The following is a 6000-nucleotide window of genomic DNA, read 5'->3' on the forward strand; positions in this document are numbered from 1 at the left end:
TACTGTCAGCGAGGCTGGAGAAGCCTTTGTGTAGGAAGTGGGCTTCTGGGAAAAAATTTAATCTTTTGGAAATCCGGGTTTTTGTTCAGTTTTGCTGCGTACTTATGCCTGCTTTTACTTTTCCCCTAAGCTTTGCACTGATTGCATCTAATATTACCCAAAGCAGGTAAGAAAGTAGCCCTCTGGTGTGAGACTTGAAGCCCAAGTTCCTATTGGGTGAGATTTGGAGGGGGTAGCCCTGAATTTGTTGCCCAAGCAGGGGCTCCAAAGCTGAGGACATCTTTTAGGGTGCCGCTAACTGTAGGCAGCAGGAATATTTGCCTGGAGGGTGGTGGGCTCTGGCTCCATTTGCTGTGTGCATGCAGGAGTCAGCTGCCCCACTAGCCTCAGTGTTAGGAGACTTGAACCTGCTGCGAGCAGAGCTCAGTTGTACATGGAAACAAAGCAGCCAGTGTGATGCAAAAACATGATAAATTGAGGTTCCTTTTTTTTTTGTAATTTAAATGGAAAATCTGTAACTTATTTTCCCCAGGATCTTCCTCTTAGAGCTCTCGGTTTTATTGCAGGCTTTTATTTCTGCCAGCCCTTCCACTGGCAAGCAGGATCAGAGCGTGTTCCAGTGGGATGCATCACTCCGTTTCGCAGAGGCTTGTAGCCTGCTGGTGAAAGCAGCTCTTCGATGCTTTTGTTCCGAGTCTTGTTTCTGTGATTTCTGTTTTGCGCAGCTAGAAGCTAGTGGGATTTCAGTACTTCAAGTCAGCTTCTCTTTGGGAGAGAACTGATGAGCAGCGGATGCCCTGTGCTTTGTGTGAGCAAGCCTGGAGTCAGAGAAGAATCTTGGTCAGTTTGCGTGTAGTTAAGTTCCTTGGAATTACTGACAAATGCTGTTTTAAATGCAGTTCGCTCAACTGAATTCGTGTTTACCTTTTGAGGTAACAAATTGCTCCCACAATAAGCTGCAGTCTGCAGTTAATGCTGCCCGTTCTGCCTGCCAGTTCTGAAACATCAGAGTTTCCTACTGGCAAAAGGTGAAGGCTCTGGGCTCTGTTGCCTGTGTTGCTTGGATGTTCTTGGCATTAATTGGCTGCAGCCTCTGCTGAGTAATGAAAAGCAGAAGAATAATATGCAGGCTCAGCCCTGAAATCATAGACTTCTCACAGCGAGCTGGAGTGGGTCTGTTCTTGAACCGGGGCTGGCCTGAAATCTGCTGTCTCAAAACAGGTCAAGATACGGTATGAAAGTTCAGGACACCAATCTCATTCCAGGTCATGTTCTGCCCCTTTGCGTCTGTGGCAGTGAATCACGGCTAAGCATGTAAGTACCAGAAGCCTGTAGGATTAGCTGAACTCTTCCCAGTGAAGTTAACAGGATTTTACTGCCTACCTCACTAGCCTGCCGGCTCTTCTTGCCAAGTGCTCTGCAAAAAAAAAAAAAGGTGCCTGCACTCTGCTCCTGTGAAAAGCGTTCTGGCTGAACTCAGCCTGTGCGCGCTAGGCAGCCTGCCAGCGAGCAGGGGATGAAAAAGCTGATACGGAGGAGCCTGTCTGCTTTTGGACCTGGCAGCTCCTGTGCGTGCTTCACACTTGCATGCTAACATGCTCCAACCCTGACCCGAGCGGCTACAGCTGTTCTCAGGCTGGCCCCTCAATCAGGGCCTGTCATTCCGCAGATCTGGTGTGCTGCCTGGTGGAAGCTATTTGCAGACAGGGATCAAAGGTATGGCCAACAAAACTGACTGCTTGGGGACTAATGGGGGTTGTCTGAGGTGGAAATCTTCCTTTGCTTGGAAGTCAGCGCAGAACATTTGCGCTGAGGCAGCGTCTGACAAGCACTGCGGCCTGAGCAGCGGGCGCTGGGTGCTGCCGCCTCGTCCTTGCGGTGCTGGGCAGGCAGGATGGGCTGTGGGGACAGGCGCTGAGCTGAGACATCACCCCGGAGTTGTGCTCTGTTCCCATCAGACCTCCCTGCTGTTCCTCCGTGTGTTACAACAGGGACGCAGGCGCCTGGCTCCGAGCAGCGCATCCCCAGAACAGAGGCTGGGAGCAGGGAACGGCTACTGCTGGGTGCCCAAGACGCAGCCACTTTTAGTGATTATTTTTGCTTGTAACATGCTTTTTCAGTGAACTGTTCTCTTTTTTCCGCTGTTTTCCACTCCCTTTTGTGGTCTCCTCTGTCGCCTCTAACTCGGATGACTGCAGAGCGTGTGTGGCCTCTATTGTTTTTTTGGTGGGGCAGGCAGTGCTTGGTGCCCTGCGGTGGCCCACGGCCGAGGGGCAGCCTCCAGCTCCCCAGCTTGCCCCCTGGCAGCGAGGGTGTGCGAGTGGTACCTAGGGGCTGGGTATGAAGGTGGAAAGCTGCCTCTTCAGAGTCTGCAGCAATAAGCTGTAGATTGCCCAAAGGAATGGGGCTTGGAGTTGCTATTCTTCTGAGAGAAGGCTTGCTGTTCGTAGCACAGCATGAATAATTATAAGCAATAATCCTGGCAGGCACGAGCAACCCTCTTGAAATTGTAGAAGGAGATGAACTGCTGGCAAACGGCAGTGCCTGTGCTGGTAAAGCAGGGTGGTGTTGGACGGGGGCAGCGCTGGGAACAGCGCCCGAGGGCTTGCTGTGCTCCCCTCCCGGGGCAGGTGATGAAAACCACCTTTGACCTTACTGCTGCAGGCAAAAACATTCCTCTTCTGGGGAGGGCAGCGGGCTTGAAAGACGGCTGGTGCCTGTGTCTGCTGGTGTCTGGGACTGCTTGGCAGTGCCTGCCTCCGAAGGACGGGGCTTTGTCCCTTGCAAACAGGACAGATGCTAACACGCAGACGCCCCCCGTGGAACCTTCCCTCCCCGCAGCAGCCTCGGTGGCGATCCTCGATCCCCGTCGGGGCAGGAGCTGCCCCGCAGGCAGCCGTGGGGCCCGGCGCTCTGCTCCGCCACCCCGAATGGCGCATAAGTAACGAGCTTTTTCCACCGAGCTGCTCCCTGCTTCCCAGAAATAGCGTTTGCCTCCAGTGTCTCTCTTGATTTATGGGGAGTTCAGATGCTGTTAAAAATAATCCTCCCGCATGCTAAAATTATATCGTCTCTGATTATATTCAGCTTTGTGGACGGAGCGCCTATAAAAAGATGAGCAGAACGGAGCGCGTGGTGGGGTGGCGGGAGAACGTCGGCTGTTTGCTGGAGGAAAGAAGCTTGTCCTTTGCTTTGGCCGGAGCCGCTCTCCCCTGCCCCAGAGGCAGGCAGCCTGCGCCCAGGAGAAGGCAGCAGATCAATTCCTAGCCGTGCTAGCCCCCTGCAAAGAGTTCGGCTCAGTTCCTCAAGACGAAATACAGGAGTTAAACGCACAACTTAATCTGCAAGTCAGATGAAAACTCTTTAATTAGTTAGCAGGAGTTTTGTTTTAGACAGCAGTGAAGAAGCCTCTCCTTCCTGCTCCAACAGCTTGCTTATTCTGTAGCTTTGGATACTTGGATTTATTTTGAAAATGCCATGAGCTGTTCTTGTTGTTTTATTAGGAAAAACCTAGAGTCCATAAAATACAATTCCCTAGGATAGAAGGCTAATCCTCTTATTTCTACACATTTCTGGATGATTAAATGGCTGGATTATTTAAGTAGTGATTTGTTACTGGATTGCATCATCAAGGAGATCTAAGGCATAAATATTAGCTTTGGGCTTTTGGCGCTCTGCTGTTGAAAGGGGTAGAAGGTGTTCTGCAGACAAAAGCCAGAGAAATTAAATTAAATGAGCATGTGGAGTAGTGGGTCGTGGCGAAGTCCCTAAACCCTCATTGGCTCGAAGAGCTTTAACCTTTACACAGAACACGCACGGTAAGTAACGTCAGCTTTGCCTAGTAAATCTCGAATCCTGCGGCGTTTCTAAGCGAAGTGGCCCTTCTGCTGTACTTGGAAGTGGTTCTGCAGCTTCTGGGGCTCGGATTTGTCTTTCCCTTGCGCACAGCCAAGTCCTGGCAGCCGTTTGTGCCACATCACCCAGCAAACGGGTGCGTGGGGGGCTCGGGGCACGGCGGGAGCCCCCCGCTGCTGCTCCATCCTTCAGGGCTGCCGGGGCAGGAGCAGCCCCGCGGGGGTGAGCGCTGCCCGGGGGCTGCCTCCTGCCTGGCTCCAGGGTTTCCAGGGAAGCAGCAAGAGCTCGAGAACAAACCGGGGCTCTTTGGGGCAGGAGGCCGTGGGGTGACCCTGGTGGCTTCCATCAGCACCGGCGTGACCGGCGGCGCGGAGCCGGTGCGGGGCAGCAGATGGTGCTCTTGGCCCGGGCTGTGCTGCCACCAGCAGCTGGGGACTCGGCCTTCAAAAACCGACAGGAAAAATGCCAGGAGCTGCTAACGAGGACGCTGGGAGATGCTGAGGGGAAAGGGGGGCTGCGGGGAGCACCCTGCCTGCTCCTGGCACGCCGTGTCCTCGTGCCGCGCCGGGGAAGACCCGCACGATGGAGACCTTCCACGTGCTTCATCACGTGCTGGCGGTGCTCTCAGCACGTGAATTCCCCAGGGCCCGGATGTAGGAGGGATGGGTCGTGCCTCTGTTCTGCGCTGCTGGAAACGCACAGCTGTTGCAGGTTAAATGTTTGCGTTCGACCCTCCTGCCTGGCTGGCGCAAGAAGAGAAAAAGCTGCTCTTGTAGAAGCCGCTGACAGCCAAAGGTGTCCAAAGTAAAACGCATCTCCTCGGTGGAGCGCCCTGCTCGTGGGGTCTGACAGCCTTGGCAGCACGTAGGGACAAACAGGAGGGAAGGCAGGCGGCTCCGAATGCTGAGCTAGCTGGCTTCTGTCCTGATCTGACTCGTGGGACGTTGGTGGGGTTCGTGCCTGCCCGGAGGCTGCCCAAATCCAGCCCTCCCTGGCGTGCTGAGGCTCCTACGCACAGAGCATCGGGAGCAGCGACCTTTGCTGACAGCACGCGTGCATCGAGGCTGATGCACCTCGGGGGGAGGACGTGGAAAAAGGGGAGAAACGGGAAAACTTCTGTCGTGGGCAGCTGGAAGAGAAGCACGGGGGTCCCAGATGAGCATCCTGCTCCCCTGGGTTCCTTTCTAGGAGCTGATGGTGAGCCCGATGCTGTGAAATGTCTCGGCGTCCCCATGGACGCTTGCACCTTTCCTCGCGACCAGCTCAGGCTCCCTCTCGGAGCTTGTTGCGATGCTACCAGCACCGATTGCAGTGTGCCTAATTAACCGTGGCTGTTGTGCACTAACTGGTGCTTAGCTTTGTGCCTGCGGGGTTGGGCAGCGTTTGTCCTAACGCCGGTTACCTGCTTAGCTCCCACCGGGCTCTGGGTGCTCCAGCACGATGCAGGCTTGAAGGCTACGAGGTGAAGGGATCCTGGCCATGGAGAAGGGATGAAGGGACTGCTCCTGCCTCCGAGCCACGAGGAGAATCCCATTCCATCCTAGTGAGTTACGCAGGCGTTAACCTCTCCTGCCTGGGCCTGCAAACCGAGGGCGATTCTCTTTTTCTGCCCTGTTTCCGGACTTTTTCTAGCGTGGAATCTTCCAAATCGTTCAGACCTCTGTGTAAGGAGAGATGGGTGTCTGCTAAGGAAGTGTTCTGTTGGATGTGCTGCTGGCCGTGGTTTAGTAACGGCGGCTGATCAGCATGGAGGGTTTAGGGAGAACACGTGCTCGCTAGGAAACGCGTTGTGCCTAGATCTGGAGGGGAAGGAGAGCAGGGTGCCTCTGGCTCTGGGCTAGGGTCCGGGCTTGGCATTTGTGCTTGAATCCTGCTTCAGGGCCGCCAGGGGTGGATGCCTTCAGGCACCTCCGTCTGCGACTTCTCTCTGAGGGAGGAAGGCTGAAAGGTGCAACGGGACCTGCTCCTGGATGGGACCAGCTCCCGGGTGCCCGCTGTGGAAAGGGACGGGCACGGCAGGAGGGGCCGAACGCAGCCCTCGTGCGGAGGGGAGGGCACAGGGCCAGCCCTGCGCTGCTGTGGGAGATGTCGCCACAGCCCCTGGACTTGTGCTGGGGATGCTGCTGGACGTGTGCTTTCTTGTGT

Source organism: Cygnus olor, chromosome 11 (assembly GCF_009769625.2).
Source record: "Cygnus olor isolate bCygOlo1 chromosome 11, bCygOlo1.pri.v2, whole genome shotgun sequence".
Lineage (NCBI taxonomy): Eukaryota > Metazoa > Chordata > Aves > Anseriformes > Anatidae > Cygnus > Cygnus olor.